The following is a 27,324-nucleotide window of genomic DNA, read 5'->3' on the forward strand; positions in this document are numbered from 1 at the left end:
TGCCTGGAAATGGCTTCCAGGAGTAGTTGTTGCATCTTCCCTGGGACTGAGTTGAGACCTGTAGTTCCCCAGATCCTCCTTGCCCTTCTTGAAGATAGGGCTGATTTTTTTTTTCTTTTTTTTTTTCTCCAGTCTTCAGGAGTTTCCCAGTCACTGTGATATTTTGAAGATAATTGAGAGTGGTTCCACATCATCCAGCTGCCCGAGCATTCATGGGTACATCCCATCAGACCTCATGGACATATGTTCAGTTTGTTTAAAAGTTCCCTAACCAGAACCTCCTCTGCTGAGGGTAACACTTTCTTTCTCCAGACTTTTCCACTGGCCTCAGGGTCCTGGGATTCATAGAAGCAAATATTATCAGAAAAGACTAACGTGAAGAAGGCATTAAGTACCTGGATATTTTCTGTGTACTTTCTCATGAGATCCCCTCCTCCATTTCAACAGTATCTACAGATCTTTTCCAACCCCAGTTGAACAAGAACTATGATTCTTGGTTTCTGTAAACTTCATTTTTCATTATTTAACATGCCCTTCCAGAGGTCTGAAGATGACTGGGTAAAAGGAAGTTTACTCCTTCATAATGATTTCCCTCCCCATAGGCTTAAAAAGCTATTTTTGTTTTAAAAAAGAGCACCCCTTAAAGACTTGCGCTAATGAAATTTTTTAATAGCATTGTAGTAATGGAAATTGCTTGGTTAATGCCAAACAGCCAACCTGAGTGCCTCCTGGAAGAGCAGGGTATGGCCTCATTTCTTGTTTCTAATGCAAACTCATGATGTCTTTACTTAAAATTACTGTTAGATGAACCAAAGGACCATGTCATAACTTTTTACTAACCTAAAAACTCATTTGAACATTCAATAATTCATGTTCCTTGAGAAATTCAGTGTTTTCTAGCATTGTTTAAGCAACTTCGATAACCATAAGAAAATAAGAAACACTGACCAAAGTACCTTAAATATACCCTTTCAAAGGTAATGTTTTCAAAACTGGAAGATTTTTGTGTAGTAAATTGTAGCAGAATTTCCACTGATATTAATTACTGAAGATAAAACACATCAGAACATGATACAAGAATGGGAGGGGAAAAAAACATTCCCTTTAAAGATACTCCAAAAATCTATTCACATAAAGGTAAAAATAGTGTAGTCATAAAGCTGGAAAAGAATGAATAATCTCCTACATATGCATTAGGAAATGGCACTTTCACGAAACAAAGATTCCCCCAAGCCCTTTCATATAACTATGGAAACAATGAAAATACTTCGGGAGTAATATTTGGATCCAGGGAACATCTGCAAAATGTACATCTTCAGCTCACTGCCATACAAAGGTGCTGTCTACTCCTAGAACAGCCAGTTCATTACACCTCACCCAAGCAAGGGAAAAACAGTAATAAGGTAGCCAAGAAGACAAGGAGGAAAAGTGTAAAACACCTTGAAAAAAAACCCTGCAGTTCACAGTCTGGTATCGAATCTGCTATGTGATGACTTAACTGAAATTTTCACATCCGGCATGAGATGGAGTACTGCTAAGGGACTACATTTAATATTTTCTTGAAATGATTTAAGTGTATTAGAGATGGAATTAGAGATTGACTACTGGAAAGTGGTAGCTATTTTTCCTTTTAAACTTAGTGTTCTTCTAGACAGAAGAATTTTGTTAACTTTTCTAAATGAAAACAAACTAGGATTTAATCTGAAATTATTGTCCACTGATGCTATTAATTTGTCTCAAGATTTTTCCTTAAGGAGGGAGAGCTTGTGCATCTATAAACAAAAAATGAACAAACAAACAAAAAGTAATCCTTGAAAAACTGCTTCTAGTAGTTGATTTCATCATTTTCTTCTGTTTCACAGATCTTGTTTAAAAATGTCTACTTCTACCCGGTTCAGAGCAGTGGAGTTCAGCTAATCTAACTTTAACTAAATCTGGGTTGATGAAGAAAAACAAATTGAATTCTAGGACATAAATAATTTGACTTATATCGAGTATCTTGTTAGGATGAGATGGTATTAAATTTAGGTAGGCAAGAGCACCTGGTTTGGTTTTCTATAGTTAGTGTATAGTTAGTTAAAAATGTGTTTGCTGACAGTGCAGCATTTTGCTCGTTCCTAAATAGTTTTCCCTGAGGCACAACCAGCTTGGCTGATGGGTTCTGCTGTGTCCTGTGGTGGGTCTATTGTGGAACCAGCTGGAATCATCTCTGACAAGAATAGGGCAGCTCCTGATGTTTCTTTTCAGAGGCCACCCCTGCAGCCTCCCTGCTACCAACACCTTGCCAGCTACATTCAGTACACTAACAGGGAGGCCCAATACCAGGAAGGTAGTAGGTGTTGAAAACCTTTTTAAACTGTGTGTCAGGGGGAACTAGATGATCTTTGAGGTCGCTTCCAACCTAAGCCATTCTATGATTCATATGATTCATGATTACTGTTAACCTCCAAGTAAAAACTGTTTGATACTCTTTTCCACAACTTTCTCCTGGAGAAACTGGCTGCTCTTGGCTTGGATGCGTGTACTGTCTGCTGGGTAAAAAACTAGCTAGATGGCTGGGCCCAAAGAGTTGCTGTGGATGGAGTTAAATCTGGTTGGTGGCTGGTCACAAGCGGTGTTCTCCAGGGATCAGTACTGGGGCCATTTTTTTAAAAATATCTTTATCAGTGTTACTGATGAGCAGATTGAGTGCACCTTCGGTAAATGTGCAGATGACACCAAGCTGGAAGTGTTGATCTTCTTGAGGGTAGGAAGGCTCTGCAGAGAGATTTGGATAGGCTATATCAATGAGCCATGTCAAATTGTATGGCATTCAATAGGGCTAAATGACGGGTGCTGTATTTGGATTGTATCAACCTCATGTAGCTATATGGGCATGGGGAAAATTTGCAGTGTGCCCAAAGGGCCAAAAAGGCCAATGGCATCCTGAACTGCATCGTGTGGCCAGCAGAACTAGGGAAGTGACTGTTCCTCTGTATTCGGCTCTGGTGAGACCCTACCATTGTGTTCAGCTTTTGGCCCCTCACTACAAGAAGAATATCGATTGCTCAAGCATGTGCAGAGAAGAGCAACAGACTGCTGAAGGGACTAGAAAACAAGACTTATGAGGAGCAGCTGAGGGAACTGGGGTTGTTTTGTCTGGAGAAGAGGAGGCTGAGGAGAGAACTCATGGCTCTCTACAGCTACTTGAAAGGAGGTTGCAGCAATCAAAGTGTTGGTCTCAGGTGACAAGCGATAGGAAGAAAGGAAATGGCCTCAAGTTGTATCAGGGGAGATTTAGATTGGATATTAGGAATAATTTATTCACAGAAAGGGTGGTTAGGCTGCCTGGAGCAGTGGTGGATTCACAATTTCTGGGGGTATTTAATAGGCATGTGATGTGATTTAGTGGTGGACTAGGTAGTGTTAGGTGGATAGTTGATGTGAAGATCTTAAAGGTCTTTTCCAACCTAAATGATTCTATGAGTCTGTCACTGACACTGCAGCAGTGTTACTGAGTTGCTGAGCTTGGAGCAGATGACCCAAACTGAAGTAGATGGCAGAGGCAGAATGAGGGAAGGGAATATATGTCACTGCTCCTATAAGGCAGTGAGTCAGCAGGTGAGGGTGTATGAGGCACAGTATTTGTTAGCTGGTTGAGGCGAGTGATTGTCCTGCTCTACTCTGTGCTGGTACGACCTTGCCTTGAGTACTGTGTGTAGTTTTGGGTGCCACAATATAAGAAGGACATAAAACTATTAGAGAGTGTCTGAAGGAGGAAAAGAAAGATGGTGAAGGGTCTAGAGGGGAAGACTTTCTGATCCAAAGCTGTCAAAGTGTCATATGTGGAAGTGTATGGAAAGAAAAACAATACCAAGGGAAAAATAATATTCTCTAAGTCTTCAGTTTCACACATTGTGAAGTAATTCAGTTGCACACTGTAAAGGTTTGAGTACTGCAAATCAACATAAAAAGGACAGGTCCTTGGGAAAAGACTATGTGTAAAAGAAGACAAAAGCAAAGCATATATATTCTAACACTATGAAAAGTAATAATTGCCACTACTTTTCTTTTTTTTTCTTCACTAAATATATATATATATTTTCATACAGGCCTAGAATATCTACAACATCCATCTGTCTCTCAGAATGACTTGTGTTACTAAAGAAATTCATTTCTCACCATTTCACTATTTTGTCACATAAAAATTGACTACAGACAAATAACTTCTATCTCTATGTACCTTGACATTTATTGAGATTGATTTTTCAAGGCATGTCAAAAGTTTTGAAACAAAATTAATTCTTTTGTAACTAAATGATAAGTGGATAAAGCTTACCTATATATGTTTCTTGAAGAGGTTTAGCACAGTTGTGTACTACCACACAACAGGTATTTAAAAGGAAACACTGAGCTATACTCAGAGGCACTTAGTTGCAATGTTTTGATTCTTTTGTTGGAATTCAACTCAATATAATTTACATTTGTACACGACTGCTTAACCCACTTTTTTGTCTGCTGATGGAATTTCTAAATGCAAAGGAAAAAAAAAAACAACAAACAAACCTCTTTTTACTTCGTATGACTGACAGTATATTCTAATTTAGAACGCAAATGAAGTAATATCACAATGTTACCACAGAGAGGCAAAATAAAGGTACATATATCCCATTATTTTGTCTTTGACCATTAACAGGATTGACTTCTGCAAAATTATAACAGCCTGCTGAAATGTTTCTGAAATGTTCTTTTGGCACTTATGGCAAAGCAAAAACAAAGGAGTATCTGTGTGACTAGATCTAGTATCTTGGTGCCATCTGCCTCATTTATTGTGCAGAATGCTACTGGAGTTTTCCTTTCTCTGCCTCTCTGGCTTAATCTGTTCCACATTTTTCAGGGAAATACAGTCTAGATCCATCTCCTACATTAAATAACTTCTCAGCTACTGAAAGATTCTCTCTGATCCATCTGTCATTTGCTTCTCCAGCAAAACAAAGAAACACTTCCACTAGTTTTTAAAAGGAAGTATTTGCAACATCTTTTTCTCCATCAGAGTGAACAAATATGTATAAAAAAATTACATATATCCTCAGGCAATGAATACAATTTCCTCTCCACCCTGTTTTTGGTCTGAATTATTCTGTAACACTATGCATTACATTATACATAATCAATGTAGTATGTACGACCAAAGTTTTTTTTAGTTACTCCTATCTGTACTACAACTAAAAAAATATTTATAAATATTTCAACTACCATTTTTGAGCCATCTTAAGTTTTTGACCTCATGTACATCTTGCAACAACAAGTTCTACAGTTTAGCTACTAAGTTCATTAAATACATTTTTTTTTGTTTTGTGTTATTAGAAGGTATAAATATATATTTTAAATAAATAAATATTATTATAGTCATTATTTTTATTATTTTTAAATGATTTGTTTTTTCTCCTAGATGTCTTTCATTTCAATCTTTCTTGATATCCTTTGACCACTATAGGTAGCCTAGCACCACACAGCCGCTCTCTCACTCCCCTCCTCAAAAGGACAGAGGGAGAAAATGGAATGAAAGGACACTTGTGGGTTGAGATAATGACAGAGAGATCACTTACCAGTTACTGTTATGGGCAAAACGGACTCAGCATAGGGATATTAATACAACTAATTGCCTATCCATAGAAGACAAGAACAGTGAGGAAAAAAAGCAAACTATAACCACCATTCCCCCAATTCACCCTTCTCTACCTCCTCCCTCCAGGCAGTGCAAGGGAATGGGGAAAGGGGGTTGCTGTCAGTCCTTAATGTTTCACCTCTACTGCTTCTTCATGGTCACTCTTCTTCTGCTCCAGCATGGGGTCCCTCACACACAATGCAGTCTTTCCCAAACTGATCCTATGTGGCTTCCCACAGTTCTTCCCACAGACTGCAGTTCTTGAAGACCTGCTCCAGTATGAGTCCATACCATGGGGTCCATCCTTCAGGAATGGACTGCTCCAACATGGGGTCTCCCATAGGCTGCAGTTACTGTCAGACCACCTGCTCCTGTGGAGGCTTGTCTCCATGGGTTTTGGTACTGTCCAGGGGTCTGTTCTTGTGTGGCATCTCCATGGGCTGCAGTCTCCTTCAGGCCATATCCAACTGCTCCACCATGGGCTCCTCCATGGGCTGCAGTGTGGACATCTGCTCTGCCAGGGTACACCATGGGTTGCAGGGATAAAGCTTGCTCCACCATGGTCCTGTCCACAGGCTGAAGGGGAACGTCTAGAATCATAAAATCATAGATTATCCCAAGTTGAAAGATACCCACAAGGATCATTGAATTCAACTCCTGGCTCCACACAGGACCATGCAGAAGTCAAACAATATACCTGGGAGCATTGTGCAAACACTTCTTGAGCTCCAGCAGGCTTGATGTTGTAACCACTCCTCTGAGGAGCTTCTTCCTGAGTCTGACCACCTCCTTAGTGAAGAAGCTTTTGCTAATACCCAACCTGGCCCTCCCCCATTGCAGTTTCATGCTGTTCCCTTGTGTCCTGTCGCTGTCCCCAGAAGGCAGAGCTCAGCGCCTGCCCCTATGCTCCTGTGTGAGGAAGCTGCAGGCTGCCATGAGGCTTCCCCTCAGTCTTCTCTTCTCTGGGTTGAAAAATCCAAGTTACTTCAGCTGCTCCTCATACATCATCCCCTCTAGACCCTTCACCATCTTTGTTGACCTCCTTTGAAGAATCTCTATTTTTACGTCCTTCTTATATTGTGACACCCAAAATTGAACACAGTACTTGAGGTGAGGCTGCACCAACACCTTCAAATCTACCAAATAGCTATATCTATACACAGATGTTCTACTTGTCGAACACACACAGGATAAACAGCGATAAGTATGATATATATGTTTTCCTACTTTACTGCTCTCCAGGCTTTATATATTCTCAGCTGCAAGTTCACTTGAACATATTTACAATCCTCCTCCCCAGTCTTCTGCTTTTAACCCATTCCTCCCAACATCCCCTGCTATCAAAACCTTGTGACATAAATCCAGTGCATTTCCACAATTCTGATCTTTTGCATCTACTACCTTGGTTTGCTTTTTCTTACTATATGATATAGGAATGACAAGATGAGCATTCCAAGTAATGGAAAATCACTGTTACAACAGTTTCATTGTATTTTTACCGATTTTACTAAGTAACAGAAGTTCTCACCTTGTCCATAAAAGGGGCAGTTCTGTTTATATAATCATCACAAATACACAAAATAATAAAAAAAATATATTAAAAAGATGTACAGATTTTGGAAATGGAGATACCAGCTTATCTAACTTTATATGCAGTATCCCCACCAAATTTCATTACTGACATTTCTTCTAATATAATACTTCAAGTACATAGTTTAAGTATACTCCATTCATCTGTTGGACTAAAATAACATGTACTTCTGGAGGAAGTGCACTTCTAAAAGTAGAAGAAAGATCACATTCTTCTGTTGCGGTCTTTTATGATATTTATTGTGTTGAGGTTTCTGTTAAACTTTTCTTTCACTTTCTTTTTGGTCAAAATACTACCATCACACAAAAGGTCATATTTGTATCTGACAGCAGAATTTAACTGCAAGAAAAGTAGTTCATGACAAAGAAGCTTAGTTTCCTACTGTTGGTGTCCGAAATGACAACTATATTTCTTTTTGTCATTCCATTACTCAGGCAATTGCTATCAAAACTTTATAACTCTCTGGAGAGAGTTCACTGTAGGCAGACAGACAGAATTTACTTCCTCTAACAGTAGCATAGACTTAGGCTCCACTTGCATTTTTTCATGATTTGAAACATACTCAGCATTATTATCCTTTCAAAGGCCACCGTCTTATTATATTTTTATATCTTTGAATATGTCCTTCCCTTCCCTTCCCTTCCCTTCCCTTCCCTTCCCTTCCCCCCCCCCCCCTTTTTTTTTTCCTTTAGCAATTGAAAGCTTCTGATGGGCTATATGACCTTTATTGTCAGAGTTGTATTACAGCTACTATATCGTAATATATCGAATCATATCTCTGAAATAGATGTCTCTTCATTATTCTTTTTACGTTATAATATTTTTCTCATCTTTCTGTCACAGTTATGCTACTTGTCACTTCTGGGGTCTCAGTTGCTAACTTTTTATATCTCCTGCTGTGCACTTAGGAATCTAGATATCTTTGAAAATCTAACCTCAGTCATTTTTGATGACAGGATTTAGAAGGACTCAATACTTAGATATTTTATTCAAATGTTTCTTTAAGTCTACAGTTCTACTGAATAACTGAAATTTTGTAGAAGAAATGTATATATATATACATATATATATATACTTGCTCTTTTGTCTCATTTTCTTTATACTTTTCCTAGCTTCTTTCATTAATCACAGTAAAAGCCATTACAGTAAAAGCAGAGAAATCACAGGAAACAATGTTATGAGTGAAAGGAAAATCAGAACTAAACTGGGAATTTGGAATGTCTGAATGACAATGAAAAAAGATCAGCACAACCTGATAAAAAGGTAATCCACATATAGTTTTCATTTATACACTTACTGTTTCTCATTAGGCTTTATATGCCTATAATAAATATTACGGGTTTGCCACCCTTGGGCAAAGAACTAGGGTATGCATAGATTGTAAAATGGCACACAGCTCATTACTCCTGCTTAAACTGACTCAGCATTAGTCTGACTATATCAGACCTTTGTGCAATGTGATTCATTCATAGAGTTCAAGACCGTAAAAAATGATTAAGGATCATCTGCTCTGACCTTCTGCATGTCAAAAGCCATTACCATCCCCTAAACTAGCCCATATTCAGTTTAGCAATTCAAGACTGGTGAAAGCTGTACTTTGAATAAAGTGTGTCTTCCATGATAACATCTATAATATCTTAAGTTCTTGTATAGAATTAAATATTCCGATATTCTGATGATAAATATTTAAAGAAGAAACCCTTTCCCATGTACCAATTTCCTTGAGGTAAGAGATTTCATTGCAGTAAACCTATCATTTTCTTATTCTCAAGAGGAAATTCACACTTGTTTATAGAAGAATAGAACTCAAAAAAAATCTAATTCTCTGTTTAAGTACACTAAAATTTGAAATTGAAATTTAAGGGGAGAGAAAGATCAAAAGGCAGTTTTGTTCAGTTTGGCTAGTAGTTATTGACCATAATTTGATTGGATTCTAGGAGGGGAAGCATCATGTTAAAAAGTAACCATGGAAAACAAAGAATAATATTTTATTTGTATTTCTCTTGAATCTTTTTGAACAATTCATATCCCAATAAATTCATTGAATTGTTCTGAAATAAGGATCAGTTTGTTTGATTGCCTTCCTGTAAGATTTTATATATGAGCACAGATAGGATCATAACCTAATATTTCAATCCATTTTAGCAGCTCTCAAGTCAACATTTACAGGCAAACTAATTCATCCAGGCTTTCACAGATTCTCCAAAATACAAATGAACTATGAAACTTGTTATAAATAAATTGATTCCCATATCAAATAATAAATGGTAAAGGGTCTATATTGTGTATATGAACATGAAGAATGTCATTTTATATTTTAAAAATAACTCTATAATTAGTGCGACAATACCGAGAAAAGAATCTTAGGATGTCAAGAAAATGCTGTAAGATAGAAGTTGTAATTGATTTCAGTAGAGCTGTATATTTCAGTAACAGGTTATTGACTCGTGCTCTAGTTTGTAATGAAGAATATTGTGGAAACTTTCAGCTTGCTGAAGTATGTTACCCTAACGAGAGCAAGTGTACTATTCCTTATGAATAGAAAAGTCCTGCTATAATGAATTATTCCTTTTTAAAAATGAATTAGTATTCTTTCTTACTGACATATTCTGTTTATAGTATAGGGTATACTTACAAGGTATTTTTACTGGTAAAAAATATTTATTCTGGAATGCAAATTAGATTACCTGAAATGTGAATTCACTAATATGTCCCTGAGATTTCCTGAAATATCACTATATATTATAAGTCCATTCTTTTCTTCCAAAATGAGCAGAATAAATTTGGAAATGAAAACTCCTATTCCCAGGAACGTAATAAACCAAGCAACTCCTTATAGTACTATTTTATTTTTTTTTCTGTCTACTCAATTTTGTCTACTAATTTTGTTCCCTGCTAACACAATCCTGCTCTGACGAATGTTGTGTATTTTCAGAAATAGCTATGTTGTTTGAAAGAGCATTTGTGATCTTTTAGGAGACCTAACAATGGGATGAGTAGCAAGTGAGGTCAGGAGTTATTAAGCCTATCATGATAAAAAGATACATGCTCAGATCTAGCAAATGCTTGCTTCAAAGGGACTACTTTGATGTATAAAGTTAAATCCACATCTCAGATAAGATTGGGTCACTTTGGCAGCTGATTTTTTATTAACAACCCTCCCCTCCCCCGCCCCCCCCCCCCCCAAATGCCTTCACTTACTTCCTGAGGATAATTCTTGGTGAAATTAACATGATCTTACTATCTGATTATGACTAGAAAGAGAACAGCTGAAATATCCTAATCTTTGCAGATGTTCATATAAATGTCAGAGGAAAACCTAGGTCTTTATAAAGCTACATACTAAAATGCAGATTTGGAAAGAAATCCATTTTTCTGTTTCAAAAAAATGTTGATAAATGTAAAAATAACAAAAGATATGTTACCTTGGAATCAAGAAAATGTAAAGATTCAAAGAAGAAAAGTGGATGCTATCTTGTTAGCAAGACAATAAAACTTTTTCCACATGTATATCCTATTTGTTAACCTGGTTAACACTCCTACTTTTACAAGAGGATGGATTAATTATCAGTGGTGCTTAAGAAGCAGGATCAAAATAACCCCAGTTTACAGAGCAAGTGCAGAAGATCAGATTGTTCTAAGGATCCAAGTGGGAAATACTGAACTAGATAAGTCTGTCTCAACCTCCCAACAAAAAGGGAATAGTAATCTGAGACCCTGATGTTCTGATGATTCACAGTTTGCTGGCTACATTACGATAACTCATTATTAATTTTTGAAGGCACTCTTAAAATTCCCATTAAGTAAACAGAGACTTTAAGATGCTTGAGGGAAGCCTGTTGCCAGTGTTCTATTTTATCATACAGGTTGTCTATATATGCGTGATAAACAGGGGTCTACTATCCAGAAATCTGGGTTAGCATTTCAAATAACTGCAAAATGCACTCCTGTAATATAAGGAGACCTTCTCACATCTCAGTCTGTGACCTCGACACTTGTAGAAGAGTAATTCCACTTACCATGAATTAATGACATTTTTCTGCAGTTTACTTGTAGCTGTAGTGTCAGGCTGAACACATCGCAGAAGTCCAATTAAAGACTGCAGAAGTATTTTCCAGATCCAAGAAAAATGTTTCCAACATCTTCTCTACTTATGGCTGAAAAACATCACCCTGGTCATATCAGCCATTCAACAGACAAACGGAAAGCATCTGAGGTCCACAAACTGGCAGGATCTTCTACCATAAACATGACTAACAAAGGGATGTCCTACGAAGTTTTGATATGAAAGAAATATCCTTCAGCATATTTTCTGACTACATGGATCATTCCTGAAATGTTCAATATTAAATAATACCTTAAGACATAACGGAGAAGTAGGTCAGCACCTTATACAAATAAAACCACATATGTCTGGTACTGTACAGCAACTTCATCATTGGTCTAACTGTCGTCCATGGAATTACTGCAGGAATGAGCAAGCCAGCTAAGCAGTATTTTAGTAGTAGTGTGGGCCAGGTGAATCTTTAAAAATTGCTAATAAATTAATCATAAGAATTTTAGTTTTCAAAACTGAAACAAGAATTATTTTCTAGTTGCTCACATCCCTCTGTTCCTCATATCCCTCCCTCAGCAGTGCCCCAATTCTATTTGAAAATATCATTACATTGTACACTGCAAAAATGCAGCATTTACTAAGTATGTGATGTCTAAGACTGAATTTGTTATTTTGTGCTAAAAATAAGAATATTTCCTATTAAAAATTGGAAAACCAATAGATTCACCTTCTTACACTCAATACCCTATTATATGAAGATAGAGTATTGTTTGATGGTGATAGCAGCACTGCACTACATTTATGGTATTAAAAATCCCAGAGTTTTTGTTTGCATGTTTGTTTGTTTTTCCTTCTTTAATTTTTCCTTCCTTGCTGGAATTATTTGAATATTTGAAAAGTAATTTACCTGTTTAAGTATATATGCACATGAACGAGAAATAGAAAACAAAGTTTAAAAATGAATACATTTCTGATATGGAATTTTGCGTTGTCTTCTCTGGAATAATTATTGATTTTAAGAGCTTTACGCCACCACTGCTGTGTGGATCTAGCTCTCCAAAGTACTCTAAGGGTATATATGGAATGGTGATATGCTCTGAAAGCAGACATCTTTGTCTCTATAATCAGTTACTACATCATTTTATAGCAAAACATACATATTTGGAAACTTTATTTACTGATTAGAGTTTAAATATTTCTTAATTTACTCTGTTGCTTAATCCTGATGGGTGTCCATTACAGTACAGAAAGATTAAATGCAAGAAAAGCTACCTCATTCAGAAGCTTGCATGAGTGGAAGGAGAATCCATGTTCAAAAACACTGTTCTGATATTTTTCCTTTTTCTTTTTCTTTGTTTGGTAAAGCTACTGATAAATGGTTAAATATGAGCCTATGAGAGGACAGAGTTGTCCTGTTGCCCCCAGAAAGCCTTAAATATTATAATTCCGTGTGGATAAAGTGTACCAAAAAGATGTCTGACACGTTTTTAATAATGAGATATGAAAATTGCAAATTTACCTTACTGGAAAAGAATGCCTTCTACAGAGCTCTTACAATTGCAGAAGACAGACGTCAAAGATCTATTGTGAGAAGTTGCATCTTTTCCTCTTTCCGATACTTGTTCACAGACTTCTTTCTTTTTCTCCAAAATTAATTAGCTCAATAATGATTCAGTAGTCATTACAAGAGAATCTGACTTCTTTAGAAGCTATGTTCTCCTCAGTATCAACATATATAGGATCTGAGATGTCTATAACCTTTACTCTTCTTCCCCTACCACCCTCATAATTAGTCATAACAAATAACAGAAAGGGTATTACAAATTACTACAGGAAACTGTTGAAAAAGGCCACATCACATTCATTAGATCTTAGACGTGTTTCTGTATGAGCTGCTGTAATTACCAACTCTGAAGCATATTATTATAATGAAAGAGGAAATGAGAAGCTGTTGAGCAGTGTACCTGACAGAGCAAATTTATGTACTTTGGGACACAATCCAAAACATATTGAAATAAATTGAAGTCTTCTCTGTATTGTATTTGGAAAATATTTGAGTAAAACTTACTGACAGACAAATAGTGTCCAAGGAGAAATAAATCAGTAATAACTGGCATCCTTTTTTGTGACATGTTACGAGTAGATCAGTGAGTTGTGTCTTGGTGTTTTTGACCTTGAAATATTCAGAACTTTTTGCTTCTATTCAACCACTCAGACCTATCTGTTACAAATGGCACAGATTTTTAAGTTTTCAAATACTGATCTACTGAAGTTTGGCTTAATTTGCATTCTTCATTTGGTTTAGGATATTTGGATAAATATGTCTTTTCCTATAAAACATGTGAGACTAGATGATTTACAGAATCTTTTGCTTGTAATGTCTGTGACACTAGTGGACTTGTAAGAAACACGCAAAAGAGATAGGATGGAGTAAACATTATGACCTTTCTGTGCACTGTTTTTGTCCAAGATATTTTTCTTCTGAAAAAGTACTGATAGATGTATTGACATTTGCTTCATTTCTTTTAATTTAGATGTGATTTAAATCATAATAGAAATCTTCTTCATATACACATACAGAGATATTATACTATGATATAATAGCAAATCATATAACAGGAATCCTTTAGAATGTATTTGATTTTCCCCAAACAAAATCAATTTAGCTTAATCCAGCACAGAAAATATGGTCTCACTCTTCATTTTTATTTTCATCTAATTCATAGGACCATTTCCAGGGACAGTTATTTTGTATTGCTCATCCCTTATCCTTGTGCAACTTTAGGGTTAACACTTTGCAATTTTTTTACTGACAATGCATATTGCCCTTAAAAGAAATCTAACAAGTGTTTTGGATTCTGGTTTATCCTGGCTTTTATCTCATTTCTGAGAACTTGCAATATACATTGGTTTGTATTTGTAACATTTCAGGGCATGAAAATATGAGGAAAATACTTTTGCAGTGTAGGTTTCACAAGCACAATACTTTGTTGTTCTAATAACTCATTTTTCATATACACCTAGAAATTTTCCCCCAGCCATATCATATGTGTTACTATTCAAAACAGAAACTAATGGTTTACCACTCTCAGGTAGAAAATAGGTAACCTCTGTATGAAACAGTAGAAAATTACATTAAACGGATTTATTCTTTTAATTTGTTCAGAGGTCAGTTAGGGACAGAGCAACATCATGGGGCCCAGGAAACAGTCTTCTGATCTAAAGAAAACATCATCCCTAGAGTTAGATTTTGGACTGTTTTCTAGGTTTCCCTTTTTACTACATTATATACTATTTATAACATTTCTTCAGAAAACAATACTATCTCTTCCTTTCTCCTTGTAATGACATTGGGTGTCTGTGAGCAAAACATGTCAGGCTGTAATAAATACACATTTTAAATATTACTTCCTAACATTTAAGTTAATTTCTCCTTTGTCCATATTTCTGGCTGACTGCTTGAAAATATCTATTGGTAGATGGTATTAATATGCTAATGCGAACCTGTTTCTTTAAAGAAAATGGCCATAAAAATCATTAACTCATTTTGAGATAAGAAACAAAACCTCAACAGACATTTTAATTAATATTCAGATATGAATTACTTTAATAAGAGGTGCTTTATCAGTTATAACACAACAGACATGGTGAGTGTAAGATTATAAGACTTCAGACACTTAATATGAAGTCATGGATAACAAAGTTACTATAACTATTTGGAAAGCGTAACTTCAGAGATTCATAAAGTTTAAAGACAGAAGGGACAATTCGATCATCTAACCTGTCCTTATATATCTATCACAGTTCACAAAATTCCTTCCCTTCCCTTCCCTTCCCTTCCCTTCCCTTCCCTTCCCTTCCCTTCCCTTGCCTTCCCTTCCCTTCCCTTCCCTTCCCTTCCCTTCCCTTCCCTTCCCTTCCCTTCCCTTCCCTTCCCTTCCCTTCCCTTCCCTTCCCTTCCCTTCCCTTCCCTTCCCTTCCCTTCCCTTCCCTTCCCTTCCCTTCCCTTCCCTTCCCTTCCCTTCCCTTCCCCTCCCTTCCCTCAAAAATATTTGAAAGAGGTCTCACAGTCCAGCTCTTTGGGTACCCTGAGATGAATCCCATTGGGCCACATAGCGTTCCAAAGTGAGTTAAGTTCTGAAATATGAACCACACACAAACAAAAGCTTTAGGATTTTATTTATTTATTTATTGTCTCTTAGCTGATTGCTAGTCAGCTCATTATCAGGGGACTACGATATATCTATTGCTATCTATTAAGTAAACATATCTTAGACCAGATTTAACTTTCAGATGACTGAAGAAAAGAAAGTAAATGTAACATCTTTCTGTAATTGAAGTTCCAAATATGCAGTTCAGGATGATCTTGTTCATAAGACTTTATGAAGTTGCACAGAAAAACTTTGTTAGGTGTTGTAACTTGAGTTGTACACATTATATAAAAAGGAGAGTTCTCATGCTCTAGTTAATTAATTGGATTATGCCTTCAAAAGGATTGACACTTAGCATGCCCTCATTTTAAGCATTATTAAACAAAGTTTGCAGATTAGACTTCAGAAGAACAATTTAGAAGCTCTACCTAAAGATGACCTTTCAACTTGTTGTATAATAAAGTTTTGTTTCAAAGAAACAGATTTAGAGTACAGTGGCAAATACTAGGGAGAAGATGATTTACGAACTTAGGTACCTAAACAAAAAATAAATCCTCAGTGACACTTTAAAATGTCTCTGTCATGATTCCTAACTTCCTTGTTCTGTGAATAGCTCCTTTTTCTTATCAGATAGAATATTGATTGGGTAAAGGCCTGGTCAAGTACACCCTGGACATCAGTAAATATAAACTGTTAGATGTAGAATCCTACAAAAATTTTAACTAACTACCTGTAGATCAATATTCTGTAATATATTAGTCTCCAGTTCTACAAAGACTTAGAAATAGCTTGAATATTAATTTAGCTCCTAGAAAGGCATCAAGTCTAGCTGGACTAACATGAAGAATTTTGGAAATCTGAAAATATCATGTAGATTGGGTCTTGGACTGTAATTTTCTCCAGAGAAGCTCTGTGTCTCATACTTATAGGCATAAACACCTTGTCTTGAATAATTCTGAAAACAAAACAAAAAAGCTTAACTTCCTTCCAATTATTTTTTTTTTCTATTACTTCTACAGAACACATACAAAGGACTAAGGAAGAAATTGGTAATTTCGTAATATTCAGAAAATTTAATAATATTCAGATATTCAAATCTGTTAAAAAATAAATAAATACTGAAACATAGCCAGTTAAAGCCTACCAGAAATTCTGAAAACTGTAACAATTTAAATGTTATATTTAGATATTTGCAATGACCCTAGGTTTGAAATAAATTTAGTCTAAACTTCTAACCTCATGATGGAAATCACTCCTGATTTGCTATAGACGACCTCTGAAGGATCAAAAGCTTACAATATTGCATAGTGGATTTTAAAATAATTTCATCTGAATGCTTGACTATACTGATTGTTTAGCCAGTTTCATATCTATACATGTAGAGTCTGTGAAGAGTGTACAGGTATGGTTTACCATACTGCACTCTGATAGCTGACCTTCAAGCTATTCTTTCTTCAGACTCAACATTTCCCTTTTTTTTATGACAGTTTCTGGATGCTCTGAAGTCCCAATGATCAGAAGAAATTTGGCACATTAAGCATTTCATAAAACCTGATAAAATTTTATTTCTTGGATCAATCTCCCTACCATTATTCTGAGCAGTATTTCCCAGCAATGTGTTTCTTGGGGAAGGTGACAGCTCAGAGTGTTGGTTTACAGCTATACATATCTAAGGCATTGCCACACGTTGTCATAGATGTAAAAAAAATATATATAAAAAAAAATCACATAGCAGTGAAATAAATAGCCAAAAAGAGATTTAAACCAGCCTGAGGGCAGGAGAATAACATTTTTATTTAACTTTTGGTAATTAATTCTGCTGCCAGGGGGGAAATAAATGTGTTTGTGGTTTTGTTTGTTTGTTTTGTTTTTGTTTTTGATGGTGGAAACAGCTGAAGTACTCAAAAACTAGATTTTTACTTAAACTTTGTTGACTATACATTGCTTGGGGGCCTGAAAGAATAGTACTTTGTAACTCAGAATTGCTGCAGGACAACCATAGTTTTATCATGGAAGTAGTATTTAATGCTACATATTTTATATTAGCACAGCATTTTCCATTTCAAGGGATTCTGAAAGTCTGCATGCACACACACTGCTCCATAACCTGACATTCAGCACAGCCAAAAGGAAGAAAAATAAACTTTTCTGTCTTGATATCAGAGGCCTGACTATCCAATATAAATTTATCTGCAGTTACTGATGAAAAATGGGACAACTGATACGTCTGGTTTATATGTCCTTTTTTTAGAGCATAGAAAGATCAAAATAAATACTGAGTCATTAAGCTGAAGAATTACTCTGAGGCCTGGAAAAAATTAATAAAGTGATTAATATTTAAAACTTGTTTGGAAAGAATCATTTTCAATATTTATATGGCATCTTAGAGCTGCAACAGAAATGCTAAATAGCTGCAGAAATGCTTAAAATCCAAAATGCAATTTTGGTTCACTAAGGCCCTTTTACTTAGACAGCCACTTTGCATATTCTTGCAGAAGTTGCACTTTTTCTTAAGAAAACCTTGCATAGCAGAATTCCTCTTTAATTGCTTAAATAGCTGTTAAAGCACTGATGATATTTACGAATTACTATTATGTAAATTCTTCAATGACTATCCTACAGCTGGTTTGCTTTATAGAATGACAAAGAATAAAAATCTTCTCATTTCACTTTCCATTTTGCCTAATATAAACCCTAATACAAGAGAATCAATGTAAAGATTTTACAATGCTTTAAAGAAATGTTAACTGGGAATTTAGAACATCTTAATTGTCTTATTAAGATAGCTGAGGGATAACAAATATAAAAATCAAGAAAACTATGCATTGATCTTCATTTCTTCCCCGACTTGCTGAATTTTGTTACTGTTATATAAGAACTGATAACAACAATTTTATGTCGTGACCTCTTTGCACTCCATTGATACCTCTATGAACTCACCACAAGTCAGAATCAGTGAGAAACTCTGAGGGCAAGATATTGTCATAATATCTTCAATACAATAGCTTTCTGGAAACTCTAGCAAATAATGGAAATAACCAGACCACTGAGTCATCACTTCGAGGTGTTTGCAGGATCCACACATAAATGATGGCAAGTGATGAAAACACAAACTTCTTAAATCTCTCCATATGGCTTCTAATTTTATATTTAAGGATGGTACTAGGAAATCTCTCTCTTCAGCTAGTGAGCAAGCAATTTCTAGAACAGTGGGATTTCTTGGATGTTTCAGTAAGTTGTTTACTCATCTCTCTGCTCAGTTTCATGAGAAAGTACAAAATTACTTTGTCATCTGTTGCTAAAATCATATGAGGGGCATTATTGTTATTACTCCATATCCATAAGCATGTATTCATGCAGTATGTGGGTTTACTCTCACTCAAGTAATAGTCCAATTGTGTGGGAAGAGTGGAACAGAAAAAGCACATATACATCACAGTGCTCTGTAAAATTTGAGTTTGCTTAATCCAAAGAAGTAAAGAGAAATGCTTTTCTATGATTGATGAGTTATAATAGCAAAATGCAGTGAATGGCAAATCAAGAAGCAGTGCTCCCTTCTCTACCAAAAAAGAAGGGAATACTGAAGACAAACAGTATTGATCAAGCTCAGCATATCTTTAACCAGAGGAGACATTGCTGGAGTGTTTTCTCTCTCTGCTCTTCTGTTTTTTTCTGTTCTTATAGGGGCAGTAGCTGCCATTTAAACCTCTGTATTTTCATCAAATATGATGAAATATGATGCTTACATATGTCAGACGTGTTCTCTGTTCACCTTAAATTGCTGCTACTTAGCTCCCAATATTTCCTTTATTGACCAGTACTGTTCCACCCAGTGTTGGCAAAAACTTGTGCAACTTCACTGTGAAATGATTCTGGATGCTCGGTTTCATGATGAACTTCTTGCATAGTTTGTTGCACCTAATTCAGAAGAAGTTATTCAAATAGTTTGTTTTACCACTGCTCAAGACCCAGTCCCCACTTAATGTGCAAGTATTCAAACCATTCTATGAAAATAGGTATTTTATTTTCTTGTAAGCCTGTGGCTCTTGGTGATTACTGCAGTATATTCATACAAAACCTGGTTAAGTAAAATATAAGTGTTTACACCTGGGGAATTTAGACAAAAAATATAAAATGTAAGATGAACTCTAATTTTGGGTGTCTGATATTAAGTATCTAAGATAATTTTCCAAAGTATTTATTTGATATATTTAATCATATTTTCTATTTTTATCCATTCAATCATCTTGTAGGTAAGCAGCCATAAGATTATCACTTCAAGCCTCCAGAAAATGAAGCACTCAGTTTCTTGAGTATTCTGAAAAAAAAAATGAAATAAAAACTTTCAGGCCAGTTCATACTAAGAATAATGAGATAATTATAAAAAAGTTCCCTATTTTAGTTCCAGTTTCTGAACTAATCTTCAATGCAGTCAAATCACATCGTTCCTAATGTCAGTCTGTCTAAATTGGTTGTAAACCTTACCCATGTACTAGAGCATTCATGTCAGTCCTGAATACCAGACAACATTAAAATTTTGGTTATAAATAAAGCATTTTTGCAATGCAGGTGGTTTCTTTGAGGAAGAGTCTACCAGATGGATAAGGAATTGAAAAGCTCTCTCTCTAATGCTCACATAACAAGTATTACCTTAAATCTTCCAGTGTCCACAACCTAGTGCTCACTTAGGTCATGCTCTGGGAGACATTACTTATCTTACATTCAGAAACTCAGTTCATGATTTTGTTATACCTCTTTCTTTATCCAGGAACCAGCAGTTTAGGCACTAAAAATGCTTTTATTGAAAGGATACCTCTCGTAAATAAGTGGTCTGCTGATGAGAGAGAGACAGCTTGGTATACAGGAGAAGAGAGCGTGAAAAAGATTGCCAAAACCACTTTTTCTCATTGTCTATGCATAGCAGCAAAATTAAAAGAACCAACTATTCTTAACAATATTACTTGTCATTTTTCCCTAATTCTAATTACAGAAAAAATCATTGACACAACAATAATTCCTAAAATTACTAATGTACTTCTGATACCTGATGTCACGGTACAACAATACCAACTTTACATGCTTAATTCTTACCCTTATCAATGCTTTCCATTTGAATTTAATGATCATGCTTTAAAAAAGCCATTTCAGATATGCAAATATATGAAAACTTTATTGTTAGAATTTCAATGAGGTTTGAATACAAACCATAATCTGTCAAAACCAAAAGTGTTTAGAATTACAAGCAGATGTGAAAAGAATAAAATAGAAACTCATTTTCTTACCAGGACATTTTATATTGTTAAAAGTTTAGAATAAGCTATGTCTTGTCAAAATCAGGATGAAAAAAACCTTTAAATATAAGCAAAACAAAAATCCAAGTTAAAATAAAAAATGGTATTTTGTGCTTTGAAATACTAGATAATCAGTACTTAAACATAAAAGTAAAATCTGCTAATCTAGGACTTCAGTCAAACAAACAAGATTTTATCATATGAAATTCTGATTTTCATGAAGTCTAAAAAGGGGAAAAAAGAGGAAAAAATATTCCTTTACTAAAATTTTAACTTACATGTATCTTTTCTATGCAGAATGTGCTAGATGGCAAATACATAATTATTACATTGAGATCATACCTAACAAACCTATGAAGCTACTTTAGTGTCAATTCCTAATAAAGATGTCAAATATGTTGCTCAACTATACATTGTTGAATGTTATAAACATCTTGCAAATGTTTATGTTTGTCCTAAAATGGTTCTGCAAACATGAAATGTCAACAAATATTTTATGTATTAAAAAAAAGAGCATTCATAGAGCAATCATATTAAACGCTAATAAGCAATCATATTAAAAGCTAATATTAAAGAGAATAAATGTACTTGAATCTTAAGTTCAAACAACACAAGTGAGAAAATAAACATGAATGATGCAATCTGTTTGAATCCTATTTTGGTTTATATATAAACACAAACAGCTACACTATACTGAGTACAAGTACACAGGTCAGCTGTTCCTCTGTCCATAATGTCTGTGAATTTCATTCACCAAGAGATTATTATTTGTCAAGAATATGTCTTAAACTCACAGTAATGGAAATAACAAACTAAAATACCTAACTTTGGTATAAAATCATATATAGATAACATTGTTAAGTGTTTAATTAATTTTAAAAGCATATAAATAGATGTGCCATCACTGCTATATTTTTACTTCTTTATTTTTAAAACCTAACTTTATTTTTGTTGACATTTAATTTTGTTAACTGTTTATAATAATCAAAATTATTATGGCATGTAATATCAAATTGAACAACACAAAACAACTCAGCTACCAAATATTCACTAGCTTTTCTAGCTAATTGCGTTTACTTCTGTTTCTACATCTGCAACTATCTATTCTTTATTTTCCATCTTGATTTTTTGTGTGTGTTATTTGTTCTTACTGATTAATTACAGTTTAATTTCTCAAAAAGAAATTTAAATTGTTGGGAACAGCAAAGTCTACTTGGTAATTCCCATATATAAAAACATCTTCACCCCAGATTTTTTCTTACATTCAAAATTACAAAGGAAGTCATGGATTTCTGTATAGATGCCTGATCTTCACAAACAAGGTCTAATCTGTATAGTGGGAGTTGGCATTCAGCTGTCATCCAGGGCAGCTATCTGTCTAATCTAAAATATAGCTAAGGGGAAAGACTAGATAGGTTTTCTCTGTCCTATGAATTTTCTTACCAGAAAGAAAATTCTTTCTTACCAGAAAGTTTGTTCCAGGATTTTGGACCATTGACTTTCCAGTGCTGCACACATGCTGGTTTGCTCCCTTACCTTCCTCTAAAACTAAATCAATGTCTGACTGAATGAATATTTTGCTTTGCAATTCATTTCAGACATATTTTAATGGATATGTATTTGCTAGGTGTGGCACTTAGGGACAGTTCTGCAGCAATGTCCCAGTAAGACTTCTGTTTCCACATGCTTTCATTCTACACCTCAGAAAAAGAAAAACATGCCCTCTGCAACCACTCACAAAGTATTTTTGTAATTTTTGATGTGAGATTATTAATTCTGATACTTTGAAATGGAAATTATACATACAGAGTTATGTCTCGAGGTTAATAGAATAAAGCATTATTCTGCAGAAATATCCGTGCCAAGTGTTATTCAATGTAGATACAGGTAGTCTACTCCAAATAGTGCTTACTTTAAGTTGAAAGAATGTGTTAGGTTATGTTAATTGGTTTGGAGGTCAACATTCTCCCTTTTTGATACACAAAAACAGCATAGACAAAGCCAAACCTGTATAAACAGCAAAAAAGAAGATGATATTACACAGCTCAGTGGTTTAATTTACTAACTTTTGTTGAAGAACTAGTCATTGATGTACAGGGCGTTAAGACAGCTTCATATTGGAACACCTGGAAGACTAAAAGTCAGCAAAGTTCAGTTCACTTTCTTCACTGTGATGACCAGATTAAAGTAAGTATCTTCACGCTTTTTGTAATTTTTTTTGCAATGATCCTAGACAAAGTGACTTTAGATTTAAAGGTCATGACAGGTTATACTTTCAAACTGTTGGTGGTTAGTTTGACTTCTATAAGTCAATACAGAATACCAAATCCAATGACAGATGGACAACGAACAAGTGTGACAGTATGCTGTACCACATTAAATACTGATTGGCAGAAATGAACTTTCCTTTTTTTTTTTTTTTTTTTTTTTTCCCTGACAGAACGTATAAAGAACAATCGAAGGTATAAAAGTTGTTGTACTATAACAGACTTGGACAAACAGAAGAGGTGAATCTACTAACTGAGGACATTCTCAGGACATACCTTTTCACCTTTCTCCAATTTAAATTAACCAATGACAAAAAGTGGTAATATGAAGATATGAATTTTCAGATAGGTATACATTTAGTTTACAGGCATGAACAATTCATTTAAAACAACTCCTAGCAAAGCACAGTATGGAATAAACTATAGTTGCTTATGAAATTGTGTGAAGAACACCTTAACAGCTCACTTGCCTACTTGTTACTTAGCAGCTCTCACTTTGGAACACTTAATCTGCGAAAAGGCAGTAATGGTTTCTTATGATGAGGGGAGGTATACGTCTTTCTGATCAGAAGCCCTCCCTATTGCCTTAGAGTCAGCAGTATAAGTAGCAGACCACTTCAATTATCACTGCTGTGGAAGGTGATTTTTTTATTTTTATTTTTTATTTTTTTTTCTATTAGCTAGGCCTGATCCAAGATTTTCTCATCAGTCTGCAATCATCACCTTCTACTCTCAGGGATTAACCACAACGAAAACTCACTAAATTCTGTAAATTAGACAAATGCTGAACAGTGTTACAGTACATAGAAATAGTACAGTCAAAATCCCTGGAAAAGGGCAAGAAATAGGAAATGTTATTATCCTTCACTTACAGATGGGGACGAAACATAGAAAAATTAAATGATTTGATGTGAGTCATCAAGGGCAGTGGGTTTTAACGGAGAAGGAGAATCGAACTTGGATTCCTAAACTAACAACTTAAACTCAGCCCCTTCTTCTCAAATGGACTGAAAACCCTGCTTCCATTCAAAAAAAAAAAAAAAAAAAAAAGTTCATTTTTGACTTAGTAAGTGAACTTATCTTTATTTCACAAAGCCATGTACAACCATGTCTCATCCGGTCCAACCGTCGCTCTGCCACCACTATCACCCACTAAACCATGTCGCTAAGTACCAGGTCCAACCTTTCCTTAAATACCCCCAGGGACGGCGACTCCACCACCTCCCCGGGCAACCCATTCCAATGCCTAACTACTTTCTTCTGAGAAGAAATTTCTCCTAATTTTCAACCTGAAAGAAGGAACAGAAGCTTGTAAAATCAAAATCCCAAATCTTTTCACAAGTAAAGTAAACCTGATTAATTACCAGACAATGCTGCAACTTTTGGGTCTTGATCTAGTAGATAATAGGAAATTATGACTGAAATATTAATATTATAATTCCTTTACTTTGAGTCAGACTAAGTATGCATGTGTTCCATGATCCAGAGTCTGCTTTGTAGCTAAGAACAACCTAATTTCACTTCACATTTCTTTCTGTTTTCTTTGTCTGGTTCCTAATCCAGACTTCTTACCCAGTTTTGTTGTCCTACCTATTTCCGACATTTTACATAGGCATGATCTTCTATGAAATATACAATCTATGATTAGATAAATTTGTCTATTTTTGCTAAGAAATTGCCTTCTGATTTCAGTAAGATTAATAAAAAATTGCAAATAATAACATTCTAAAATTAAAATTAAGTCCAAAGTTTCTTTCTTAAAGTTTGGTCTGATTTTTCTAAGCTACTAAGGAATTTCTAAGGAATATTTAATCCTTCTCACTCAGAAATTACTTTCTGTTCCTTTAATGCACAGTATCCTCCTTCATCCTCTGAAATATTAGACTTGTTCTATTAATTGATGCAATTGTACAAAATTATCTTGAAAGATAATGGTTTATATTCTCACATACTGATTTGTTCGAACATATTTGTCTGTCTGTCAGGCTTCTTACATACTAAGTTTCTAATTTAAACAAACAGTAAAAGTACACAAAATGTCTAATCCAAAGTCAAAGAAGTCAATGGAAAGAACCCAATTGACTTCAGAGGTTTTTGGATAAAGCCATAGCTCATTATAGACATCTAATGTTTCATTGTCAATGCAAATCTTAATCAGACAAATTAAGATATTTATGCTTTAGCTTCAGTTGCAAGGCATAACAGACAACTTAATGACATAGTGTTTAGGTTTGCAATGAGAAAAGTGTATCTAGCAACTTGAATTTTAATAACTGTCAGCTTAAATTAAACTGGCAATAAGCTTCAAAGAGGAAATCTATCTGCAGGATTGTTAAGGTGTGTTATAACTCAATTTTAATTTCATACAGATAGTACTGTGACATTTCTCAAAGCTTTATGCAGATACATAAGCTCCATTAGCCTTTCTTCCACTGAAGCATTGGCTTGTAAAACAAACACAGAAATAACATTTCCCAGATATTAGAAAGGTGTTTTTGTGAAAGTTTCCTTCTCCTGAACTTTTAGCTGTATACAGGAAAGATTTAACAGACTTCAGTGGCACCAGAAATTCACATACCACTATTAGATCATTCTCAGACACTTCCTTTTAAAACTTATTCTAATTAATAGCAGATACAGGGAATAAACAGAGAATTCAAACATAACTTCCAATATACAGCATTGTTCACTCTTTTGTGTGTGAAGGCACATCTGAAGCAACTGAAACATGTCTGTCTGCTGAGTCTGCATGAAGAAAAATTGAAAGTACATAAATTTCTGCTAATATTGAGGCCATTGTTTTCTCCAAGTTTATTTACTATCTTAATTATCTAGAAAGCAGGATCGACACATTAGTTGAATGCCAATATTGACGCCATACTAATGAAATTTGCACAGGGTACTAAAACTGAGGAGAAAAAACAGGATAAACGGGTTTCCCAGGGAGGTTGTGGATACCCCATCCCTGGAGGCGTTCAAGGCCAGGCTGGATGCGACTCTGGGCAGCCTGCTCTAGCGGTTAGCAAACCTGCCCAGAGCAGAGAGGTTGAAACTAGATGATCTTTAAGGTCCTTTTCAACCCAGGCTATTCTATGATTCAATGATTCTATGTAGTTCACAGTTAGATCCTAAAAGATGTAGGTATGCAGCCAATTAGACACAGGATATATCATAGAAAGAAATCTAGAGATAGGTAGAGCTATACCTATCACAGAAACACTTTATACATCATAGAATCATAGAACTGAAGCTTAAAGGAACCTTCAATAGTCCAGATTCCCGTTCAAGCAGTATCCATAATGAAATCAGTCCATGCTGCTCAGGCAAGCAAGTCCAAGCAAATTGTAACAACCTCTAAGGACAGTGATTAAACGACCTCACCGGACAAGCTGTTCCAATGTTTGACTGTGAGATGATAAAGATTTTCCTTATGTCCAGTCCAAATCTCCTGTTTCAATTTATGCCTCTTGTCTCCTTACCATGCACTGCTATGAGGAGCCTTTTCTGCATGGAGCAAATATTCCCTTGCAGCCTGTGCAAAAGACCATGGTGAAGCAGTATTTCCCCCTGCAGCCCATGAGGGACCATATTGGAGCAGATATTCACACTACAGCAGGTGGATATGTCCTGAAGGAAGCTGCAACAGAGCCAAAGCATTGAACTGACCACTATCCACCATACCCCATCCCTTCTGTGTTGCTCAGGGCAGGAGGAGGTAGAAGAGTCAGGAATGAAGGAGTGAAGGTGAACCTAAGAAGAAGGGAAGGGTGGGAAGTTCTTTTAGGCTTGCCTTTTTTTTCTCACTATCTTATTCAATTTTTAATTAGCAGTAAACTTAAATGATCTTCCTCGAGTCGAGTCTTATTTGCATGTGATGGTAACTGGTGAGCAATCTCCCTGTCCTTATCTGAGCCCATGAGCATTTTCCTCTTTTTTTCTCCCCCTTGCCCTGCTGGGAGTGAGAAAGTGGCTGGGTGCAGTCTGGCAGCTAGCCAAGGTCAATAACACCATATTATCACAGAAGGCAACGACTTTACTATTTACTATTTACGAATTTACTATTGGTAAATCCATAGTGATTGTTCTTCATCATCTTCCTCTCCTCCCTGTGCCCAGAAATATGTTCTAGTAGGACCCACTCCATGAGTTTCCCACAGATCTTAGGATCCTAGGATGTACTAACAGAGGGAAGAAAAGAGGAAAGAAAAATCACTAAGATTAGAGAAAGAGCAGCTCATGATTAGGAAGCTAATGATTTGCAGATAATACATTTGACACAGATACAGTAGTGAAAGAGAAAAGTTATTTACTGTACCTGTA

General features: G+C 35.5%; 1 pseudogene; it reads right to left on the reverse strand.

Annotated features, from left to right (window-relative positions):
- The window catches only part of LOC118246105 (SPARC-like), a 57,923-nt pseudogene extending 51,715 nt beyond the window's left edge, over window positions 1–6,208 (reverse strand).
- Between the last annotated feature and the right edge of the window lie 21,116 nt (window positions 6,209–27,324).

This window comes from Cygnus atratus, chromosome 3, assembly GCF_013377495.2.
Source record: "Cygnus atratus isolate AKBS03 ecotype Queensland, Australia chromosome 3, CAtr_DNAZoo_HiC_assembly, whole genome shotgun sequence".
In the NCBI taxonomy this organism is placed as follows: Eukaryota; Metazoa; Chordata; class Aves; order Anseriformes; family Anatidae; genus Cygnus; species Cygnus atratus.